The sequence below is a fragment of the Moschus berezovskii genome, chromosome 23 (assembly GCF_049115385.1).
Source record: "Moschus berezovskii isolate FMDL1 chromosome 23, NW_MosBer_1.0, whole genome shotgun sequence".
NCBI classification, from domain to species: Eukaryota; Metazoa; Chordata; class Mammalia; order Artiodactyla; family Moschidae; genus Moschus; species Moschus berezovskii.
Window position 1 is genome coordinate 30,628,310 of NC_142482.1, and position 25,038 is coordinate 30,653,347.

The 25,038-nt window shown below is 35.8% G+C and overlaps 1 protein-coding gene and 1 long non-coding RNA gene across 7 annotated transcripts in view; one reads left to right on the forward strand and one right to left on the reverse strand.

Moving 5' to 3' along the window:
* SUPT3H (SPT3 homolog, SAGA and STAGA complex component) overlaps nt 1–25,038 on the reverse strand; it is a 418,542-nt gene that overhangs the window by 349,621 nt on the left and 43,883 nt on the right. The window lies entirely within an intron of this gene.
* Nucleotides 23,443–25,038, forward strand: part of LOC129543188 (uncharacterized) — a 40,932-nt gene continuing 39,336 nt past the window's right edge. The window contains exons 1-2 of the long non-coding RNA XR_008683259.2: nt 23,443–23,577; nt 23,781–23,903. This is a non-coding gene — a long non-coding RNA (uncharacterized LOC129543188). The remainder of the gene's footprint in view (nt 23,578–23,780; nt 23,904–25,038) is intronic.

Sequence of the window (25,038 nt, forward strand, 5' to 3'; positions counted from 1 at the left end):
AGATATGAAATACAGAAACAAGCAGGACTATCAAGCATGGTTAGAGGATTTATACCCTGCACAAAAGCACCTGGCTAAGAGAGTAGGTACAGGCTGAACCACCAGGGGTATATCCCTGTGCAAGGCACAGAACACCAGAAGAAGAGAATGGTGGTGGTTTTTTGCTTTTCAATACAAAGATGTCATCTTCTTGTCAGTCTGTACAGTCAAGTGCTTTAAGCCCAGAATGGGACTCTTCCTAAATTAACTTGCCACAAAAGAACACATTTCCTAATTCACAGAAAGGATGAACAGACAAACAAAATATAGTATATACGTATAATGGAATTCAGCCTTTAAAAAAACAATTGTGAAACATACTACAACATGAGTGAATCTTGAGGACATTACACTAAGGGAAATAAGGCAGTCACAAAAAGGTAAATATTGTATGATTATACTTATATGAAGTACCTAGAAGAGTCAAATTCATAGAGAAAACAGAAGAGTGGTTGCTGAGGGAGGGAGGAACAAGAAGTTACTGTTTTAATAGGTACTGAATTTCAATTTGAGAAGATGAAAAGTTCTGGAGATGGATGACAAAAATGGTTAGACAATAATTCAAATGTACTTAAGACCACTGCACTATACACTTTAAAATGGTTAAAATGGCAAAAAGTATGTATATATATAGAGAGAGAAATAAAGAGAGGTTTGCTACAATTTTTATGAACATTATGTTCAATTTTTATGAACAATAAAAACTTTTGTTGTGCTGAGAATGTTTTTATTCTTATATTATTTTTTGGTTAAATGACCAATGCATAACAGAGGTCAATGTTTCTTTCAACAGAAAGAACAAAGTTATGACATACTAGTCACAATGGAGGGGGGTGAGAGAGTTAGAGTTTGTCACTTTTTTTTCAATTTTTCAATCTTTCATTGGAGGATAATTACAATATTGCGTTGGTCTCTGCCACACATCAACAAGAAGCAGCCACAGACACACATTATGGCTCCTCCCTTCGACCTCCTAGTCCATCTCACCACTCTAGGTTGTCACAGAGCACTGGATTTGGGCTCCCTGTGAACATTAATAAAATTTAAGTCAAATTTCTCTTATTTCCAAAATTAAACTACATCTTCCCAACTTAAACTGATTTATTCTATTACCTGTGGCAAATTTGCCACAAGTAATTAGTTATTACTTGTGTATCTTGTAACTTTTTAAAACTAATAAGCATTAATTTTGTACATTAAAATAATACACTATTCAGAGCTAGATATGCTGCACAAAGCTTTCCTATAATTTTATCTTTTTATGGATGAGAAAGACTGGTACATCTGCCTTAAAAAGTTTCCAGGTTAATACTACAATGGTCATTTATTTATTACACAAAATTGCGGGGCCTCAAGTACTCGTTTCCTACTAGAATTTATATAATACTATTTTCTGAAGAAAATCCCTGTGCTGCCATCAGGTCATTCCTAAGCTCACCTCCCTAATCTGGCACATCTAACCTCTGCTCCTCAATCTTCATGATATGATGTCTAATATATTCCACCGTAACCTCAAGGTGCAAGTCACTACTTAATCAGCAACCAAGGCCTGAAACCTGTATACTTTTTAGGAATCATCACTGAGATCTGAAAGTAACACCACCTATTTGTGCTCAGTTTCCTAGTCCTATGTGAAAAAAAATAAAATAAAATAAACAAATAAATAAATAAAGACTTCAATGTTTCCACTTTTAAAAGCCATTTAAAGTTCTTTTTGGAACAATGAAATATATAAATAAATAATGCAGCTTTCATGAAAATATAAACTAAAATCTGAGATCCAGTCCTGGCTCTGGGAATTACATATACAATGGGACCTGAGTCACTTAGCCTGAGGGGGTGAACATCAAGGATCTCACCAAATGTAATATTTTGCTCTTATGATGACTATTTACATTTTAAGAACATAATCTATGAAATACTACCTAATCATTGTGTGCACGCTTCAGTCGTGTGCAATTCCCTGCGACCCCGTGGACTGTAGCCCACCAGGCTCCTCTGTCCATGGGATTCTCCAGGCAAGAATACTGGAGTGGGTTGCCATGCCCTCCTCCAGGGGATCTTTCCAACCAGGGACCAAACTGCGTCTCTTACATCTCTTGCATTGGCAGGTGGGTTCTTTACTTCTAGCACCACCCAGGAAGCCCATCCAATGGTATTATATCTAAAAGATATAATGATAATTTATTGAGAAGTCAGATAATATATTAACAGACATGTTAGAAAATATTTATGCATACTTACCTTATGCATATAATTACTTTATCTTTAGTTCCAAAAAAAGAGGTAACTATGAGAAAATATCCATCAGTAATACCCAAATTGTGTTACGTGTGGTGTGTCTGACTGCTGAGGGGGAAACAGTAACTAAATATGCTTGCTGAAAAATTTTAAAGAAAAACTATACAAGTCAGTTGTTAACACCAGTACCAAGACTGAAGTATGACTTTTCAATAGTAACAATTTCTTACTTAAATATTAAAATACTATTGTCTCTCTCTGGACAAATTCTATCTCAATTTTAAAATTCTTTGGGAAGTAAGAAGGACTCTTGCTCTCAGCTGTAGACAGAGAGGAAGACAATGACTGAGCTAATACGGCCTGCAACGAGCCCAGAAGGAGCGAGACGGACTGTCCACCAGGCGCAGGCAGAATGTGCCACATCTACCGCAGTACAGGCAGTCCTCAACTGCAACATGAGAGAAGGACAGGACGCTGAAGATTTCATAAGAGGGCAGGAGTGGGAAGCAGAATGAGAGAAAAGGCTCACATTTATTTTGCATGTATTCTCTTGAGTGCTGTTTTGAATAAAATTAAGCAATAAACATCAACAAAAACACTGCGGTAGGTCTAATCTCTTTTGAAAGATAAGGATAAGGAAAAAACTAAGTTTCCAAAAACTTAATTCACTCAAAGCTGAAAAGTATGAAGAATTATACCAGACTTCAAGTCTATCCAATTCCAAACTCTCTGCATACCACTGATTCTAAGGTCGAATCGTAACAGTGGCTAACACTAACAGAGGGCTTATTCTATATGCTAAACCATCCCACAGTATGATGTCACAAAATCCCACTGAGAAAGATGCCATGTTACTCCCAGCTGACAAATGAGGAACTGGAAGGTCAGGAAAGTGAAGTACCCAGCATTCAGTCCCACAGACTCCCCCAAAAAGTCTTATTCAACCTCTACACTGCAAGCAAAAGAGAGAAACTGCAAAGACTGGCCTTCAGAAAATAAAATCTAGAAGAGATATCAGAAACACTTTCTGGTCTAAACTCCACCTAAAACATAACTCTTCTATACAGAATTCTAGTTAGCAAAGAAGGTGGATGGATCTGGGTTCCGGTCTTAGACCCACTACCTATTGGCTGTATGAGCTGGGTCAATTCTGGGCTTCTGCTTCCTCATTTGCAAAACGGAGATAAAATGAGAAGCCTCACAGCTGACAAAGGAATGATATAATGAATGAATGCCACATCTACTACGAGCTAAGCATTATGTTAGGGGGTATTAAACTTTATCTCATTTTAGCCTTACAATAATCTTTCAAGATGTATTATCATCACTTTTAATGATTTCGGATAGCAGCTCAGAGGTTATGTGGTTTATCCAAAGTCACAGTTATTAAGTGATAGAAAAAAAAATGTAAATTATCCTTCAGGATTCAAAGATAATACAACTTTCCTTATATCAATGGTATCACCAAGTAGAACAAAGAGTTCTCAAAATATTACTTGTTCTCTTAGAAGTCAATCTAAACCACAATTAGATTATCAATCTTATGACCTTTCAGCAATCTAATAGTAATTCTGGACATCAAGTATTTCACCAGACTCTCTAGACTCCTGACAATCAGCAAGTATCACTGATATGCAAATTCCTCTCAACTGCCAAGGAAAATTCAGTATGATTCTCTTCCCTTGCCTATTGTTCCATGTAACAAACACGTGCAGTAAAAGCAACATGGATAAAACTTTGGTGATACCAGAAACCACAAACTCACAGAAGACAGTGAGAGAGTTAGGTGGCAATGGCAGCTGCTTTTGCTGCCATTACCAACTCCTAACTGCAAGACTGTGGATAAGTCACTTAGCATTCATGTACTTCCATTTCTTTATCTCTTGTGGTGTTCCTATTGAGGACCTACAATAGCACTGTAGCCCTGTGCTAACTGGCTTACATACATTATCTAATCACATTCTTAGCAAAAGTCCAAGGGTAGAGGAACTACCTTGAGAGTCCTTTGGACTGCAAGATCATCAAACCAGTCAATCCTAAAAGAAATTATTCCTGATTATTCGTTGGAAGGACATGCTGAAGCTGAAGCTCCAATACTTTGGCCACCTGATGAGAAGAGCCAACTCACTGGCAAGACCCTGATGCTGGGAAAGATTGAGGGCAGGAGGAGAAGGGGACGACAGAGGATGAGATGGCTGGATGGCATCCACAACTTGATGTACATGAGTTTGAGCAAGCTCCAGGAACTGGTGATGGACAGGGAAACCTGGCATGCTTAGTCCATGGGTTTGCAAAGAGTCAGACACGACTGAGCAACTGAACTGAACTGAGAGGAAGACTCTTAACCCTATCTTATAGATGAAAACAGTGAGGTTGAGGTTTATCACCCCAAACCACACCATCCTAAAGCTGCTGCTGCTGCTGCTGCTAAGTCACTTCAGTCGTGTCCGACTCTGTGTGACCCCATAGACGGAAGCCCACTAGGCTCCCCCATCCCTGGGATTCTCCAGGCAAGAACACTGGAGTGGGTTGCCATTTCCTTCTCCAATGTGTGAAAGTGAAAAGTGAAAGTGAAGTCGCTCAGTCGTGTCCGACCCTTAGCGACCCCACGGACTGCAGCCTACCAGGCTCCTCCATCCATGGGATTTTCTAGGCAATAGTACTGGAGTGGCTTGCCATTGCCTTCTCCGATCCTAAAGCTACCCTGGTTTAAAAAATCTAAAGATACGTTCATAAACATTCTATACAGAGTCTCTTTAGCTGCAGTAGGAATAGGCCTTTTTGCTATTCAAGCACAGGGACTTTTGCTTTTATTACTGAAAATATAAAAGACATTCCTACTTTCTATCACCTTCATAACCCCTCTCACTTAAATTATTAATGGTATGTATAATTTTAAAAGTTCAGCATCTACTTCATTGTGTAGCTCATCACCTAGAGAAGACCCAGCACATCCAGACATCCCATATATACTGAACGAGTGACTCAGCATAATTTACTTAACCAGTTCCTTGTATTAGGCACTTTACAAATATTATCTAATTTAATTTTCACAGTGTTCATAAAATGATTATGCCCACTGTAGAGATGAAGAAGCAGAAAATTTCAGAGGCTGAATCACAGAGTTGATCATCAGCAGAGCTGGGGCTAGAACATAGTTTTGACAAAGTCCAGAGCGGTTAGGTTTCTATAGCCTCATGTGGTTCTCACTCTGAAGTTCAATGAACAGTTTTACAGAAAGGTAGCGTTTGTGGAAACTTGAAGGATGACCAGGACTTCAGAGAGTGGAGACAAGGAAGCCAATGGAATGAAAAGAAGCACAGACAGCGAGAATCAACTTCAGGACATAATGTTTGGTGCTGTTACCCAGAACACGCATGTAACCTAACTACACGTAAGTATGTAAGAGGTCTGCAGTAATAACAGAAAAATTTAAAAGTACTAGAGTACATAAATTTGGAGACAGAGGAATGAGGTCACAATTCATAAGACAAAAGTAGGGAAGTTCTGAGTCTAAACCAAGTTGGAAAAATGAAAAGAAAAGAAAGGATACAGAGAAACAAGTGATAAGAATGAAAAAAACGAAGGAGTCAAAGAATGAGTGACTGGAAGAATGATGGTGCCAATGAAAAATTCTGTTCTCTACACTTCAACAAAGCACACGTGTAGGTTTCACAATCAGGAGAAACTAAAATTCTTTCTTATTTAATTTTAGTTACTTATATGAAAGAAAAACGGATTGAAGAGAAGAATTAAAGACATTTCACAGTTAATTTCCACACATCTGTGACTTGATCTAAAATATCGTTTACAAAAACCAGAAACAAACCTTACAAGACATGCCTAACACATGTAAAGAATATTTATTAAAATGTTATCTAATTATTGATGACAAATAACTCAAAAGTCCAAAACAATACACTGTAAAACATACACTGCTACTCGGTCTGCTCAAATGAGAAAAATAGATGACTGAAGATTAGCAGCATACTCATTTTTTTATGAACTAAATGATAAATTTTGAAAATCTTATATATTGCAAACTAAACCAATTTATTTCTCAAAACTCCCTACCAAAATGCCAGAATTTATCAAAATTTTTTGAAATCTCCAGTTCTATATTTAAATTTCATACTAACTTTACCTTGATCTCATAACACATCCACATTATAATCATATTTGTGAGAGTTGGACTGTGAAGAAAGCTGATCGCCGAAGAATCGATGCTTTTGAACTGTGGTGTTGGAGAAGACTCTTGAGAGTCCCTTATACTGCAAGGAGATCCAACCAGTCCATTCTAGAGGAGATCAATCCTGGATGTTCATTGGAGGGACTGATGCTAAAGCTGAAACTGCAATACTTTGGCCACCTCATGCGACGAGTTGACTCACTGGAAAAGACTGTGATGCTGGGAAAGGTTGGGGGCGGGAGGAGAAGGGGACGACGGAGAATGAGATGGCTGGATGGCATCACCGACTCTGTGGACATGAGTTTGAGTGTACTCCGGGAGTTGGTGATGGACAGGGAGGCCTGGCGTGCTGTGATTCATGGGGTCACGGAGAGTCGGACACGACTGAGCGACTGAACTGAACTGAACTGAAACTTAAAAATGATGCTTCCAAAATATGGTTCACTTTAATCTTATGGCTTTTGATTATCCCCGGTAAAAAGCCATAAAATCACAGCAGTTTCCAGTTTAAAAAGCATCAAAATAAGTAAAGATGCTTCACTGAATTATATAAAGCAATGATATTAAACTGATGACTATTTAAAAACAAAAGCAGTAACAGGTTCTAAAACAGGTAGCCCCTGAAATAAAAGAAACCTTAAAATAATTGAAGATCCCAAACACCAAAAAAAGTGTTAAATATATAAACTAGAGAAATAATAGTTCAACCATATGAAAATGCTATAACACCTACAAGAAGGAATACTATATAGCAACTAAAATGGTATTACAGAGATTTCTAATATATTTAGAAAACATACCACAATGTTAACTTAAAAATTAAATTAAAACATCACATATATATACATATGTATGTATCAAATACATACAAAAAGAAAAAAGACTGATTTAAAATTTCTAGGAAAAAGAATTATGAGTGCCTATGTTCTTCATATTATGCAACACTTTGCCATTTTTCTAAATTAATATAAACATGATTTACAACAAAGTCTACCAATGGCAAATTTTAGTGAATGCAGCCCTTCAGCCAACAGGCACTGAAAATGAAAGATATTCTCAGCCATCTTATACAGAAACTGTTACCAAGGATAATATATTTTAAAAGTAAAAAGGGATAACCAAAAACTTAATACTGTAGGCTTCAATTAGTTTGCCCAATGGTTGATCATAATCTAGTTTTATGATTCCCTTTCTATACATGTTTGTAAAAACTAAGAAATATACCCATGATTTAAATCCAATTTCAGTTTGAACCGCACATCACAACATAAAAAGTAAAGGTAAATGTATGATACTCTGTAATATGCCAAATATTTTATCTGCCAAGTTATTTAAATGATCCTTACAATCTTAGGATGAGTGCTAGTTCAATTTTAAAGAACAGTGTGGTTCACAACCACAAGGCTGGTCACACTCAAAGAAAAGAAAGGAAAAGAACAACATTCACTAGATAATGCAGAAAGCAAGAGAATTCCAGGAAAATATCTACTTCTGCTAAAACCTAAGACTGTGTGGATGACAACATACTGTGGAAAATTCTTAAAGAGACAGGAGTACCAGACCACCTGATCTGTCTCCTGGGGAAACCTGTACGCAGGTCAAGAAGCAACACTTAGAACTGGACATAGAACAAATGACTAGTTCAAAATTGGGGAAGAACTATAACAACACTGTATACTGTCACCTTGTTTATTTAACTTAAATTCAGAGTACATCATGCAAAATGCTGGGCTGGATGAATCACAAGCTGGAATGAAGACTGCCGAGGGAAATATCAACAACCTCAGACATGCAGATGGTACCACTCTAACGGCAGAAAGTGAAGAGGAACTAAACAGCCTCTTGATGTGGGTGAAAGACGAGAGTCAAAACGCTGGCTTAAAACTCAACACTCAAAAAACTAAGATCATGGCATCCCATCCAGTCCCATCACTTCATGGCAAACAGAAGGGGAAAAAGTGGAAGCAATGACAGATTTTCTTTTCTTGGGCTCCACAATCAGTGCGGACGGTGATTGCAGCCATGCAATTAAGATGCCTGCTCCCTGGAAGGAAAGCTATGACAAAACCAGACATCATATTAAAAAGCAGAGACATCACTTTGCCAACAAAGGTCCATACACTCAAAACTATGTTTTTTTCAGTAGTCAGGTACAGATGTGAGAGTTGGACCATAAAGAAGGCTGAGTGCTAAAGAACTGATGTTTCTGAACTGTGGTGCTGGAGAAGACTTTGAAGAGGCCCTTGGACTGCAAGGAGATCAAACCAGTCAATACTAAAGGAAATTAATCCTGGATATTCACTGAAGGACTGATGTTGAAGCTGAATCTCCAATACTTGGACTACCTAATGCAAAGAGCTGATTCACTGGAAAGACCCTGATGCTGGGGGAGACTGAAGGCAAAAGGAGAAGCGAGTGGTACAGGATGAGATGGTTAGGCAGTATCACCAACTCAATGGCCATGAATCTGAGCATGTCCAGCTCAGATGTCCTGGAGCAAACTCCAGAAGTCAGTGAAGGACAGCCGAGCCTGGCATGCTACAGTCAACAGGGATGCAAACAGTCAGACACAACTTCACAACTGAACAACAAAAACAAATCAGAAAAAGCATTCTTCATTTCTTCTACAGTGGTGGCTTTTTGTTGCCTTATCCTCCTCCTTAAATTATTCTTATATAAAAGCATGCCCTCAGTCACTTTCAAAGAATTCTCATCTTAGACTACTATGAATTCCTTGTAAGACATAGGCTACCAAAACTTACACAATGACAAACAGATCATCTGAATAGGACAATATCTATTTTAAAAATTGAATGAATAATTAATAATCTTCCCAAACAGAAAGAGCCAGGCCCAGATGGTTGCACTGGTGAATTCTAGCAAATTTAAGGAAGAAATTATCTGCAATTCTCTACAATCTGATCCAGAGGGAATACTTCCTAACTCATTCTATGAGGTCACCATTCTCTATTACCACACAAAGACATAATAAGTAAAAAAAAATACATAACATCTTCCATGAACATAAATGAAAAAAAAAAAACTCCATAAAATTCAATAATGTATAAAAAGAAGTATTCACTACAACCAAATGGGAATTATTTGAGAATCAACATATCTAATCCATCACACCAAAAGACTAAAGACCATATGCTCCTATCAATAGATAAATTTTCACAAAATCCAACACCTATTCATGATAAAAATTCTCAGCAAATTAACATTCTTCAACTTGGTAACAAATATATACAAAATACTCCACAGCTAATGTCATACTTGATGGTAAGAAACCAGATGATCTTCCTCCCTAAGATCAGTAACAAGGCAAGGATATTACCTTCCATCACTCCTATTCAGCATCATATGAGAAGTTCTAGCTAATCCAACAAGCCAAGGAAAGAACATGAAGGTATATCAATGTTCAATTACAACATTATTCACGATGACCTAAAGGTAGAAATAGTTCAAGTGTCCATCAGCAAATGAATGTATAAACAAAATTTGGTGTATATAAAGAACTCCTAAAAGTCAATTTAAGAAATTTTAATTTAAAATGGGGGAAAGATCTGAACAGATACCTCCCTAAGAGATATAAATGGCAAATAAGCACACGAAAAGTTGCTCAATACCATTTGCCATTAAGGAATTACAAATTAAAATAACGATGAGGTATCACTACACACCTAGCCGAATAGCTAAAATCTAAAACATTGAGAACAGCAAAAGCTGACAAGCAGGCAGCAATGGAAGCTATCATCTTGACTACTATGAATACAAAATAATACAGCGGCTTTGGATGACAGTTTGTCAGCTTCTTACAAAGTTAAACATGATCTAGCAAACAATCCTGGAGAAGGCAATGGCAAGCCACTCCAGTACTCTTGCCGAGAAAATCCCACGGACAGAGGAGCCTGGTGGGCTACAGTCCATGGGGTCGCTACTAGTCGGACACGACTGAGCGACTTCACTTTCACTTTCACGTATTGGAGAAGGAAATGGCAACCCACTCCAGTGTTCTTGCCTGGAGAATCCCACGGATGGGGAAGCCTGGTGGGCTGCCGTCTATGGGGTCGCACAGAGTCGGACACAACTGAAGCGACTTAGCAGCAGCAGCAGCAGCAAACAATCCAGAAATCGCATTCCTAATGATTTACTCAAATGATCTGAAAACTTACATCCACAAAAAACCAGCACTCATATTCATAGCAGCTTTATTCATAACTGCCAGAAACTGGAAGAAGCCAACACTTCCTTCAATACGTAAATTGATAAACAAAATGCGGTATACCCACACAATGAAATATTTTTCAGAAGCAAAAAGAAATCAGCTTTTAAGTCACAAAAAAGACACAGAAGAAGCTAAAATGAACACTGCTAATTCAGCCTGAAAAGGCTTAATTTTGTATGATTCTAACTTTATGACATTCTGAGAAAGCACTACAGAGAGAATAAAACACCAGTTGCTAGAATAGTTAAGACGTTAAATTTTGTTATGTATATTTAACCAAAATTTTATGGTAATTTCTAGAAAACATATTCTGTATCATACTATAATAATGGATATATAACGTGAGGCATTTGATCAAGCCTCAGAACTGCACAACATAAAGAATGATGCCTAATATAAACTACTGACTTTAGGAGATAACATATCAATACTGGTTCATCATTGTAACAAACACAAGTCCCCACTGCAAGATGTTAATATTAAAGGAAAATTGAGGGCTGATGCAAGCATATTAGGAACTCTGTACTTTCTGCTCAACTTTCTATAAAAATGGCTCTAAAAAATAAAACCTATCAAGTTTTTAAGTGGTTCTTTCTCACATTTCCAGTGTTAAGCTTTATAAAGATTTCATGCAGTAAATAACTACAGATCAATGCTGTCATATATACCAATTACATGGAATAATCTCTACGCTCTTCCAGAAACATGCAACCTTTAGGAGTTCTAACTTTTTTTAAAATATTAGTTGATAGCTAAAAGGACAAGAACTCCAGAAAATTAAAATTGTACAAAGACATATACACAATGGAGTATTACTCAGCCATCAAAAAGAATGCATTTGAATCAGTTCTAATGAGGTGGATGAAACTGGAGACTATTATACAGAGTGAAGTAAGCCAGAAAGAAAACTACCAATACAGTATACTAACGCATATATATGGAATTTAGAAAGATGGCAATGATAACCCTGTATATGAGACAGCAAAAGAGACACATGTGTATAGAACAGTCTTTGGGACTCTGTGGGAGAGGGTGAGGGTGGGATGATTTGGGAGAATGGCATTGAAACATGTATATTATCATATGTGAAATGAATCACCAGTCCAGGTTCAACACATGATACAGGATGCTCGGAACTGGTGCACGGGGATGACCCAGAGGGAGGATAAGGGGAGGAAGGAGGTGGGAGGGGGGTTCAGGAAGGGGAACGTACATACACCCGGGGCAGATTCATGTCAATGTATGGCAAAACCAAGCTATATTGTAAAATAATTAGCCTCCAATAAAAAAGAAAAACAAAAAGAAAAAAAATTTTTTTTAATTGTACAAAGAGAAAGCAAAACATAATAAATCTGTATACAACCATTAAATTTTAGGCCAGGTTTTAGTCCTCAAAAGTTAATCTTCCTATTAATGAGCATTATAACTTTAAATGGCAAAACTATTATGAATTAATTTTGGATAAAAATCTTCCCTAATATTAAATATTTCCTTAACTTTTAAAACAAAGTAAGGTTAATAAACTGTTCCTCCTGTTTGTTAAACTACTTTCAAAACAGTGAAACCTTTTAAAAACTATTAAGGTAGACAGGGGAGTTTGAATCCATTTAAATGACCTTGGAGGATGCTTTTTGAGGCTTCCGTTTACTTCCAGACAGGCTAGTCTCATTATTTGCCATGATTTATGTCTCTTACAATTAAAGATTGGGGAAAGGGGAGTAGTGTGAAAACAATCATGTTAGAACTTTATAATAAATGAGGATAAATAGGCAAAGACCAAGAGCTTACAGGGAGGAAAAAAGGGAGGGAGATTGCTCCTTCACAATAAAATTTTATGAGATTTATCCGTGGTCATGTATGGATGTGAGAGTTGGACTGTGAAGAAAGCTGATCGCCGAAGAATTGATGCTTTTGAACTGTGGTGCTGGAGAAGACTCCTGAGAGTCCCTTGGACTGCAAGGAGATCCAACCAGTCCATTCTAAAGGAGATCAACCCTGGGTGTTCGTTGGAAGGACTGATGCTAAAGCTGAAACTGCAATACTTTGGCCACCTCATGCGAAGAGTTGACTCACTGGAAAAGAATCTGATGCTGGGAAGGATTGGGGGTGGGAGGAGACAGGGACGACAGAGAATGAGATGGCTGGATGGCATCACCGACTCGATGGACATGGGTTTGAGTGAACTCCGGGAGTTGATGATGGACAGAGAGGCCTGGCATGCTGTGATTCATGAGATCGCAAAGAGTCGGACACGAAAGAGCGACTGAATTGAACTGAATTTTTCAACTGTCTGATCCTTAGTTAGGTATGTAATAACTGGAATTGTTTAAAATAATTGTGGCTAAAATAAGGTGTTTAAGAAAATGAACTGTAAACTTTTGCTTAGGGACTTCCCTGGTGGTCCAGTGGCTAAGACTCCACGCTCCCAATGCAAGGGGGCAAGGTTTGATCCCTGGTCAGGGAACCACATGCCACAACTAAGACCTAGGGCCTCCAAATAAACCAAATAAATACTAAAAAAAAAAACAAAACACCTCATTTAATATATACTTCTTTTAAGTATTAACACATATTTTAAGTATTAACACCTCATTTATTTTAAAGTATTAATACACTATTAGTTTGATACACTATCAAGTTCAGATCAAAATATGGGTTCAACTGGTCTTTACCAACGAAAAAAAAAATAATGGTCCTTTTCCTGATCATTTGTTGTAATCATCATCATCACCCAAAAGTCAGTCTAGCTAATGTAGATGAATCCTCAGAAAACTAGTTTACTTTGTATATTATGTATCAGTGATGGGTAAAATGAATGTTTCAGAGATTAAATAATATCAAAAATAATTATTCCTTTACTCAGATTTAAATTCAAATATGAGTGATGTTGAGCATCTTTTCATGTGTTTGTTAGCCATCTGTATGTCTTCTTTGGAGAAATGTCTGTTTAGTTCTTTAGCCCATTTTTTGACTGGGTCGTTTATTTTTCTGGAATTGAGCTGCAGGAGTTGCTTGTATATTTTTGAGATTAATCCTTTATCAGTTGCTTCATTTGCTATTATTTTCTCCCATTCTGAATGCTGTCTTTTCACCTTGCTTATAGTTTCCTTTGCTGTGCAGAAGCTTTTAATTTTAATTAGGTCCCATTTGTTTATTTTTGCTCTTATTTCCAATATTCTGGGAGGTGGGTCATGGAGGATCCTGCTGTGACTTATGTCGGAGAGTGTTTTGCCTATGCAAATTAAAACCACAATGAGGAATCATTTCATGCCAGTGAGAATGGCTGCTATCCAAAAGTCTACAAGCAACAAATGCTGGAGAGGGTGAGGAGAAAAGGGAACCCTCTTACACTGTTGGTGGGAATGCAAACTAGTACAGCCACTATGGAGAACAGTGTGGAGTTTCCTTAAAAAACTGGAAACAGAACTGCCATATGACCCAGCAATCCCACTCCTGGGCATACACACCGAGGAAACCAGAATTGAAAGACACACATGTACTCCAGTGTTCATCACAGCACTGTTTATAATAGCCAGGACATGGAAGCAACCTAGATGTCCATCTGCAGACGAATGGATAAGAAAGCTGTGCTACATTTACACAATGGAGTACTACTCAGTGATTAAAAAGAATACATTTGAATTAGTTCTAATGAGGTGGACGAAACTGGAGCCTATTATACAAAGTGAAGTAAGCCAGAAACAAAAACATCAATATAGTATATTAACACATATATATGGAATATAGCAAGAGGATAACGATAACCCTGTATACGAGACAACAGCAGAGACTTGGATGTGTGGAGCAGTCTTTTGGACTCTGTGGGAGAGGGAGAGGGTGGGATAATTTGGGAGAATGGATTGAAACGTGTATTATCATATGTGAAATGAATCTGACGTGGCTGGGGGCTCCCCACCTCAACACTCTGTGGATTTAAGAGGCCGTTTCTTCTGGAAGTGTATAAATTAGCCTGGGATAGAACCTGCACACTGAATTTACTAATTAAGAAATGAGAAACCAGAACTATAAAGGTGGCATAGAAATACAAAATATATATATATATATATAAATGAAAAAGAGAAAATAGTTCATAATCTCTAACAAGATTTTTAAAATATTTTATGCTTGGGCATTAAATCCAGAACAATCTGGAAAAGAAAACAAATCTGTGGATAAGAGTCACAGGAATCTTATCATTACTTTTAAAGGCATTTTAGAAGCATCCAACTAGTAAACAATGACATAGTAACAACATGTTTATTTTGAGGCTCAAAAACCTCTAGCTTATTGGTCTAGACTTGAGTTACTATAATATAAATGTGTAATTTTTTAGATGGCTATTTTGAGATTTAACTTATCTGAAGAGTACATCATGCAAAATGCTAGGCTGAATGATGCACAAACTGGAATCAAGATTGCCGGGAAAAATATCAATAACCTCAGATATGCAGATGACACCACCCTTATGGCAGAAAGCGAAGAAGAACTAAAGAGCCTCTTGATGAAGGTGAAACAGGAGAGTGAAAAAGTTGGCTTAAAACTCAACATTCAAAAAACTAAGATCATGGCATCCGGTCCCATCACTTCATGGCAAATAGATGGGGAAATAATTGAAAGAGAGAAAGACTTTATTTTGGGGGGCTCCAAAATCATTGCAGAAAGTGACTGCAGCCATGAAATTAAATGATACTTGCTCCTTGGAAGAAAAGCTATGACAAACCTAGACCTCATATTAAAAAGCAGAGACATTACCAACAAAAGTCCGTCTAATCAAAGCTATGATTTTTCTAATAGTCATGTATGGATGTGAGAGTTGGACTATAAAGAAAGCTGAGAGCCAAAGAACTGATGCTTTTGAATTGTAGTGCTGGAGAAGACTCTTGAGTCCCTTGGACAGCAAGGAGATCTAACCAGTCAATCCTAAAGGAAATCAGTCCTGAATATTCATTGGAAGGACCAATGCTGAAGCTGAAACTCCAATAATTTGGCCACCTGATGCGAAGAACTGACTCACTGAAAAAGGACTGAAGGCAGGAGGAGAAGGGGACAACAAGAGGATGAGATGGTTGGATGGCATCACCGACTCGGACATGAGTCTGAGCAAGCTCCAAGAGTTGGTGATGGACAGGAAAGCCTGGCGTGCTGCGGTTATGGGCTTGCAAAGAGTCAGACATGACTAAGCTACTGAACTGAACTGATTTTCAAAAATAATTTACCATTTCCAATTTACATTTGCCACATATAAATTTGTGAAAATTATTTGTTTTAATATGAACAGAATTCCAACGTAAGAACAAAACTATAAACTAAAACCTAAAATTGCTATGTATACCCCAAACTATCCATATGCACTTAAAAAAATATTACTATTATACAAATAAATGAATTTCCCCCATCTATCTGATTTCAATTTGAAATCAAATCCCCATACACTTTTTCTATAAAATGTTTCACCTTTCAGAAGTTATTGTTTAGGATGAAAAATAGTAAATTTGTGCTCAGTTGTGTCTGACTCTTTGCAACTCTCTGGACTGTAGCACACCAGGCTCCTTTGTCCATGGGATTTTTTCAGGCAAGAATACTGGAATGGGTTGCCATTTTCTCCTCCAGAGGCTCTTCCCAAACCAGGGAGCAAATTCGAGCCTCTTGCATTGGCAGGCAGATTTTTTACCCACTGAGCCATCAGGGAAGCCTAAAATAAACAGCAAAAAAAAAAAAAAAAAGTCCTTCACCTGGACTTAACCAATTGTTAACATTTTGCCACATCTGTTTTCTGTATGAATTTGATTAAGTAGAGTATTGACTTCATGAAAATAACTCATCACACACCTTTTTAAGAGTAAGGATATTTTCCTTTGAATGTGCAATGGCATTATCATGCTTAACTAACATTCCATGGTAGCATCAATATCAAGTCATATTCCAGTGTCCTCAAATATCCTAAAAACGACTTATGAAGCTTTTTAAAAAATCTAGCATCCAATCAAGGTTCACACACACGATCAGTTTTTGAGGGACAAGGACGAAATTTTTCTTTAAATACCCTTTTTGGGTATACTATCTTCTCTCTTCTTCCCAAAAACTTGTTCTCTAGAAAAGCTGTAGGAACACAACTTCCCCAGACCTTTCCTGCCAGAACCATTAGAAATGGAAAGGTACTGGGATAATGACGGGAAGGAAACTGAATTTCCAATTATCTCAGTAGACTCTGTTTTCACTATGAAAATATTTAGAATGAAACCACAATCTTATCATAGCTGATTATATTTTTTATAAATATATACCCAGCCAACATCCATTGATCAAGTGAGAAGTCTTGTGACCAAGACATGCCAGGACTTAAGAAATTACACTTTAATACTACTATCACAAATAATAGGAGTCATGAATAACTATCCAAATACTGTATCATCTTATAAAAAGAAGCAATATTTTATAAAAGTCTAAAACATTTTCTTTACTGGTCACTGAAAAAGCCAGTTTGAGAAGACAAAACATGCTTTTTTAAAAAACATATGGTGAATTTTTAGAGTTCACCAAGTTAAATAAAGTTTTAATCATCCCATAAAAAGACCGAATAGCTTGCATATTATGCCTATGCACTAAGAAACTGACTTCTTTGGCAATTTGTTTCAAAGTTTCAAGCGCAGAACTTATATTTTGAACGAAGTTTTATTATACTAATATTGCTTTATTATACCAATATTATAAAAATACGTACTCCTGAATAGCACGAACAAGTTTTTTCTTATTATGAATACAAGTTTATAAATATTTTCAAATTCTTTCATAATTTATTTAAAGTACAAATTGAAGCAATTTTTGACTACTAAACTGACTGGGAAATTGAGATTTCCAAGGGGAATACCGTCAAATTTATAAAAACAAATAGATCAGTATTCTAGTGATTCATTTTCAATATATTCTCTGTATTGTTAATTATGGCTGAACTCAAAGTATTTTCCAGTGTAAATTATACACAAGACTTAACAAATAGAGACCTAAATCTGCAACTCCCTTTACAGAAACCAATGAAAAATCTATACACAGCGATGAAATTGGCATACAAATAAAAGAACTGTCAAGACATGTATCCCTAAAAATAAGCCTACAATAACTATTTTAAAGGCTGTGTGTGGTCTCACCCATATACTTTGGCAAGATGCACTTTCTCCAACCACAGCTAGATTCATCCGAATGCAGTGGCACTGGAGAGCCTCTGTCTCACCTGTCAAAGTTGAGGAACGTGGTTCCAAAGACCACCATGAGTCCATGGAGAAACGCCACAACTCTACAGCTGTAATTGATAAGCAGTCTCTACAGGAGAAAACACTTCAAACAATTAAGCAAACCATCCTTAACAGAGATACAGACAGACAGACAATACACTGATGTTTAAATGGTGAGATGACAAATCCCATGGCAGGTCTGAAACAGTAGCCATTTACATAACTGGGAATACTAAGAAAGAATCTTTCAAAACTAACACTAACTTCATAGTCTCTTCTCTTCTTTATCTCACAAAAATTTCTATACATTATTTACCAATTTGAAAACTCTCTCATCTTCCCTTATTTAAATATTTGAAAATCTCCCTTATAAAATCTCAAAATTCATCTAAATTACTAATGTACTAAATTCATACAGATTACTAAAGTCTGACAGTTAAGAGCATAAGAAATTTAGCTTAAAGCAGAAACTCTAAGGATATTAAAACCTGTTTTTCTTTTATAGAAGATATCTTTGTATCTTTTCCAATGACATTACAGAAGCAGTTTTTCTGCTTCAGACTAACCTCCCTTTAGTAAAGCACACAGACTGACCAGGTAAACTATAGGTAGGTTACAATAAATAAAGAGCAAGAAAAACAATTACTTTGGAAAGAAAATTGCCTCCAATGAACACTTCGAACCCCATGTCAAATCTGGCAATAAAAACCAACTTAAAATGCAAAGAAATATACCTGGCTGGGTAAAGAGTTTAAATAAATATGATGAACATCTCATAATTTCACTTATTTTTCTTACTAGATGACAATGTTCTCGAACCTTGTATAATACTTCAACAATTCAACCAAAAAGAAAAAAAGGTGCCCTTTTGTGCCTTTTCCAGGAAAGTGAATATCCAAAAAGTTCTCATTATAGGAGTTTCACCTACAAGCAAGACCCATAGCACAAAGGCTCCAATGTGCTATGATGTCCCAGTTTCATTTACTATATTCTCTAAGTACAAAGTTTCCAAAAAGATTAGTTTCACTTTTCCCTAGATATATTTAGTACGTTAACTAGTATCGCAGGGATATTATTTTTCTTTGGTTTTGTCAGTAGCATGTTTGATATAAATTTTATTAAGTGGTAGTATATGTAACATTGCATTGTGGGTAGGAGTTTCCTGCTTTACCCTAGCCACATCCTCAGCTGTCATATGAGCATGTTTCCCATATTTTCTGCAAGTTCTCGCCTTTTTTTCTCCTTAGAAAAGTGACAGCAATAGAAGATGAATTGTTTTAATAATTATAAGAAACATGAATTATTTATACAGTAACATTAAACAAGTATGGATCACTATGTACTTTGAAAAACTGTCCAAGGGAGAAAAAAGTAATCTTCACAATTAAAGTCCTAAATTCGTGTGAAATAATGTTAAAGTAAATTAACACAGAGGAAGGACTTAAATTGTTAAAAGAAAGAAAATCTCTGTAATCAGCTGCCAATACCACCTAACAAATGAGGTGTACTATATCAAGCTATAACGATAATTTGCCTTGAATGTTAGAAGCTGCAGACCTCCTACATATTCATTAGTGAAGATTAATGTCAACATCGCCTACAAGGACCTTAAGAATCTACTTTGAGATTTTATTGAAATGTCAAAACAGAGAAAGAGAAACCAAAAAAGCCTAGAGGAGAAAGGGAAGAAAGTGGGAGGAGTGGAAAGGGAAAGAGAAGGGGAGAGAGAGAGACAGAAGTTAACTACTTTCTCTTTTGGCATCCAATTTCCACATCATCTCACAGTCAGCCAGAAAGCTGCTTATACCAACCAAATGAAGTTGTTCAAACAATCATGGATATGGCAATGTTTTGGGTTTTCACAAAACTGAAACACACTGCAGAGGAGAACAAAGAGTACTCCCATTACAAAAAATATCACATTTTATACAATACATATATATACACACACCACATAAATGTTTTAAAGTAACACAAAATAATACCTTGTTGTATGTATAATACATACATACAACCACATGGATGTGTGCAGTTAACGTGGATATATATCCCATTAAAATAAGAAAGTAGAATTAAATTTCTCATAATAATTTAAAATATTAATAAAATTATATGCATTTTACTAATATAAACATTTTTCAAAGCATCAATATAAGATCCAATAAATTCTATATATGTCTCAACAGCTATACATTAAATCCAAAAAAACTCAAAAAAAACTGCCACATACCACGATGAAACAATAAATTAAGAAAATCCCCTGTTAAAATCTCATAATCAATGACAACATTTTAAGCCAAAATAGGATGTCTACAATTTATACAACTCCTACATCAAACCTATTTTGCTTCTACTGTTCTCAACTAAAATAAAAATAGAACAGCAACAAATAGAAGTTTAAAACAATTTAAAAAAAAAACATAGAAATGGGCACAAGACTGAGAGTGATAAAATGACTATATCATAATAGGATCATTAAATCAGAAAATTTTAAAACTCATAAAAGGTAACAATGAAACTACATGTAGTATTTAAAACATTACAGTGTTACATCATCTAACAATATACAATATAAAAAGTTCAACCAATGTTGATGAACTTATTAAATATAAGGTAATGGGAAGCAAAATTACTTTTGTGAAACTGTTTTCAAGTTCAAAGTTATATTTCATTTCCATGGCATTATAATACATAATTTATACAGCAGACTTAAATTCATTACTTACTTCAACATAACAAATACTCATATATTCCCCTAAAAAATGAAGTTTTGAGGGACTTTAAAAACCAGACAACAACAAAAAAAAAACCTGTGGTTTTCATTTCTGATGTGACACATACATAATCAAGAGCTTTATCTGCAATGACTTTGCTGAGTCAGTCTCTCCTCATCATATGTGGTAAGCTATTTCTAATGAAGCAAACTGTCAATTTATCAAATGTGTACCCGTTATCACTGTTTTTCAATTTTTACCCCAAAGTAATATTTATTCCAGAGGATAGATTTTCAATTTAGAAAAAGAAAAAAATATATGTATGTGTTTTTGTGTGTGTAGATAATGAATATACAAACTTTTAAAGCTCATGACCTCACTATGTTGTCCAGTCAGAATGAGATGGGCCCCACCCAGAGCAGAAAGGTCATAGTCAACAGTATCTACTAAGCTATTAAGCAGTAAGGGTGCTTTACTCTGACCTAAAAATTATGTGCAGAAGGGTTACCTGCAAAAGAGAATAAGCAGTTAAGAGATGCATAGATGTTAGAAATTATTCAAATACATACACAGTTAATTTAGAGGTTCAAAATATACTTAATAAAAAAATATATTTTAAGGCAGAAAACATTTAGCAAAAAGTTGGAATTATAAGAAGTCACAGAATCCTAACTGGAAAACTCAATCTGAAAAGAAAAAAGCATTTATACTTATCAAACTACTACATTTTTTTCAATTGCCTAATTCTGCGCTATTGTATGAGCATATGGAATTATGCTTGAAAATTCCACAAATTATATGGACAAAACTCTCCTTTAACTTACTTTAGATATTAATTAGAGCTCTGGATCTCACTGCATGCCTTATTTAAGAAAGAGAATCAATTAATGACTTTTCTCTTTTTGCACGAATAACTGCATGTTAAATGAAATCTTTTAGTCTTCAATGTAAAATCTGTTTATACACATGATGAGGCACGATAAATCCGTATTTTGAATAAAACACTAAAATGTATTTCATCACTAAAAGTTTATTATGGAAAAGTTCTAGACATTTGAATAATAAAGGATTAAAGTCATTTCAATGTCCTCCCAGTGTATTTTGGGGAAATTATTTTTTTGTAAGAAACTTACGAACACATTAGTACATTTATCTTTACCGAATATAAACCAAAAGCAGATACTGAAGTATGCTAGGATGACCACATAAAGGGGCATTTTGGCTCTAATACCTTCCTCAGTATCTCCCAGTCCTACCCCATTACACACCCTGAATAAGTTGTGTAATTCACTGTCTCCGCCCACCCTCCCAGTCATTTACTTCATGCCACTCCTGGTTACTATCACACCAGGAAGAAGTCTAACATGCAGATTCAGAGTGGCGTGGATAAATGGCCAAAAAATGCCTAGAAAATTGGTCTGTTCAGCTTGATAATTTTTGTTGAAAAATACCCCATCGCTCTCAACTGATGAAAACAGGAAGCTCTATTCATAAATATGAAATTCTCTGCCTATGATATATAATCATCCTAATAAGAAAATGAGTTCTATACATACATGTCCAAAGGGGCAAAAAAGGAGATAGTTTCCCAAAGATGTTTCCAATTTTCTTCTGAATCAGAATTAGCAAATCGAGACGACTCACATACTCTGTGTGCATTATTCCTTACTACACACAGCATTTTGTAATTTATTTCAAAGCTTCTATTATAAACAAAAAGTACAGCTTCTGTTAACCCACTCCATTCTGAGCTCAGAAAAATCAATAACATTTAACAATCTAAGTTACAACATAAGAATTTTACTTTATATTTGTATAAGATTTGCTATCAAAGGCTCTGTTAAAGCTAATATCCAAAGAAACTATTTAAAGGATTACAAAAAATGAGTATATTTCCTTGAAAAATAAAAAATTATTACAAGCATAAAGAAAACTAAGATCCATCCAATAAACTATGCTATAATTCTTGCTATTCGTTTTTATAAGATACTCAAACTAGCCATGAGATAAAGGTAAATGTAATACAAAATGTACTAATTATATTTCATCTTTATTGTAGGAGCCGGCATCCAATATTGATCATACATAAACTAGACAGACATGATTTAATATTTGTAAAGGAATTTCCAGACTAACACTTTCATGACAGCCAATTACAGTCAAGCCCAGCAAGCAGTTTGCAACCAGACCTTAAAAAAGGTAAACTTTTTTACAATGAGTTACAGATTCACGAGTTTAAGAAGACAAGAAAAAGAAAAACAGAAGGACTCCAATCACCCAGCAAATATGAAGCAGACCCCAGAATGTGATACAGTCCAAAGATGTAAATTATTGTAAATCATCACTGTTGTTCAGGATTTCACACACCGCCTCTTGAGCCAATTTTGCTCACTTCTCCACAGACACAATAATGAACTAAATAAAAGAAGGAGGCGCCAAAAATATAGGGGTGGAAGATAGGAAAGAAAGCCCCCAACTGCAGAGCTCTGCTCCAGACGCTTAACCTTACAGGAGTTTGGGCTCCTTCAGCATTTGTATTCTATCCAAATCCTCATGAGTCACAAAAATTAAAAAGCTATATCCTTCTGGATGCCAGGAAGGGCCTTACCACAAGCCTTTTGTCAGAGGGAGAGAGAGAAAGAAAGAGAGAGCATGAGCAAGGGGGGGAAGCCACAGTGGTAGGCAGTCCCACTTGACTGTGAGTACTGTGAGGTCACAAACCACATGATTCTCTCTCTCCAGTAATAGTGCTTGCAAAAAAAAGGAGTTTGAAAGCTTTTGCTTTTTTGGATTGTGTGAATGCTTCATTCGCCTCACAAACAACCACAGAACCACAAGTGCGGTGCAAACTTTCTCCAGGAGGACAGCAAGAAGTCTCTGGTTTTTAAATGGTTAATCTCCGCAGGTCCCTACCAGCCACCGAGACCAACAGAGTCAGTGAGTGCTCTCTAAACCACAGTCTATGCAGGAATAGTAGGTCCTTCCAATATTTGCTCATTCTCTTTTTTGTTTTGTTTCCTTGCTTTTCCCATGCTACCAGCTACATAATTTCTTGACAGAAAAAAAATAAATATCAAGTCTATGTACTGCAGGCATACTGTAAAACTAAAACAAGGTTTGGGTATGGTTTGTGTTTTCAGTTTAAGGCTGCAAGCAGAATTTACAACAGAGGGTACAAGTTCTATCTGAAAAAAAAGGAGGGACTATGGCATCAAACAGCCTCTTCAGCACAGTGACACCATGTCAGCAAAACTTCTTTTGGGGTAAGTGTTATCATATTTTAAAATCCTATCAGAGATGAACCTGTTAAACAGAAAGGTATGTTGCTCGGATAAACTTGCTAGCTTCGCCGGCTAACATTATATGAAAGGTCATAATGATGCTGTTTTGTTGCACTGAAAGCTGAAAAATGAAATTGCAGTACAAATGTGCTTCTGGCATCTGTAACTTATCTACTTCTTGGGCTAATGACTTGAAATATGAAAAAAATTAAATTATCTCACATTAGTCTAAATGTTTTCTAGGGTTATAGAAATGAGGTAGCCGAAACAGTAAAGTTTAATATTCTCATTAACCCTCACTGAAATAAAATTAGACACTAAATTAGTCAAAGTATTGTGAAAAGTATTCATTCCGGCAGCTCCCAATATTTGAGCAAACTTTAAAAAGGAAGCAATTTTACAAAATAACAGACCACAGAAGTATCTTGACATTATACTCAAGCATGCAAACAGAGAAAGAAACCTGTAGTATAACTAACATTTTAACCAGCTCAACTAAAAGGTATCTATTTATAATTTTAAACTGCACCATAAGCTTTCTGCACAAGCTTGTTTCTAAACAATTTTACAGAACTGAAGCATATATTCAACTGAAAAAAATTATGATAAGTATGTAACAGCCATTTTTAAACACTCTTTATAGTTGCGCAGGAATCTAAGATATTAAAAAGCTCACAGAAGTCTTCAAAAACTTACATGCAATCATAACTTTCTATACAATTTTCATTTACACCTATACACTATTATCCGTATGTAGAACTTGTTATAAATACACAGAAACATCGAAACACCTAGGATTCTTTTAATCATATTCTTGAACCTACCAAATGAGTTATCGTTTAGTCTCATAAAAAAGAAAATTCTGTAAGGATACTCTGCATGATTTAAAAGAGCCAGACCAATTAAGTCATGCTGGATTTTAAATAAAACAGGCATAATGTAGTATTAATACTTAATTTCCAGTTAGTGTTGATACAAAAAGTAAACTGCTTTAACATTCATCAGCTAAGGTGGTATTATAGTAAAATAGCTAAACACTTACAAGATTTTCTTTATGATGTCCAACATGTTCTACAAGACAAGTTTATAAAATTTTCTTTTATCCCTTAAAATAAAT